Raw genomic sequence first — 1,447 nt, 5'->3', positions numbered from 1 at the left:
AAATTTGAAATACACCATTCGAAAGCAAATAGTTTGTACCGTTTGTACCGAAAAAAGTTTTGTTTGTACCCTGATAGTTTTCGAGAAACAGGGGATGATATTTTGGGCGGGGGGCTATCCTGGCGCCAAGATAGCACCACCGTATCAGAGCACAAAAAATTAGAATACACCATTCGAAAGCAAATCGTTTTTCAAAATGTCATCCAAATGTCATCCCCTGTTTCTTGAAAACTATCAGGGTACAAACAAAACGTTTTTCGGTACGAACGGTACAAACGATTTGCTTTCGAATCGTGTATTTCAAATCTTTGTGCTGTGATACTGGGGGGCTATCTTGGCGTCAAGATAGCCCCCCCAGTTGACCTCTCAAGTAACCCTATAAGGAAAATGGTACAAACGAAAATATTTTCGGTACAAACGGTACAAACGTAGTACAAACGAATGACCTAGTCATTGTTTGAATTTTCTAAAGTGGGGGGGCTATCTTGCCATACGTGAAGGAAATATCCATATAAGTGACCGAAAATGACCATTATTGGGGTCGCCGAGATGATCAATGATCTTTCCGATGCTGTTTAAATCGATGCCATTAAAAACGAAAACAGCATATTTCACGGGTACTAAACACATGAAATACGGAGTTGTGCGTTTAAATTTTCATTTCAACTCAGCAAAGCGGGTAATATATGCTACTAATATTAATAAAGCTCAGGCGCTGTCCTTTCTCTATTTCAAAACCAGCTACAAATCTCTTTCCTAGAATATCTATTACTGGAACTATCGTTATATTTTTGTTTTTCGTCCTTATACAACACCAAGGTTATAAAGGAAGGTCTTTTTGATGTGGGTTCGCAGCTTGAATCTGATCGACCGTTTCCAACCATACTATCTCGCCTCCAGAAAAACTGGATTACACGGCAGAGTCTAAAGCAAGAAATGTATATCTCTTTTGCTAAAAAAAAAAACTTTAGTTCGCATACTAGTCACAGCACATGTTTAGAGGTTTTTCAACGAATCTGTATGAGACGAGACCTGCAAATGACACAGGACTGAAAGTTGAGCTTACACCAGAAGTCGAATCTGGTATCATTCTAAGACAAAAAAAAAATCCTAATGGCTGACTACTTTAATGCTCATATTTCAATCTCATGTAAAAATTTAGGGTGAGCCCGGCCCCCTAAACTGCCCGTGGATTTGGGCCTGTGTTACCCCCCACCCTCGAACACAATTTTCTGGAAGAAAGCCTCTATTCTTTCTTTTGTCTGTCTAGTTTACTGAAAACATGAAAAGCAAACTAGGTCACAGAGCATAGAGTTGGGAATGATTGACATCTTGCATTGCAGACATAATTCGTACCGTTGATGATTTTGGGAGGTTTTCCAGGGACAAAATTCCCCTCAGAGTTAGATTTCCTGTGGTGCTGAATATGAGTTGAGTTGATTTTGTC

The sequence above is a fragment of the Thermobia domestica genome, chromosome 17, assembly GCF_964235325.1.
Source record: "Thermobia domestica chromosome 17, izTheDome1.hap1.1, whole genome shotgun sequence".
Taxonomy (NCBI): Eukaryota; Metazoa; Arthropoda; class Insecta; order Zygentoma; family Lepismatidae; genus Thermobia; species Thermobia domestica.
The sequence above is the reverse complement of the archived record's forward strand: the minus strand, read 5'-3'. Positions refer to the sequence as shown.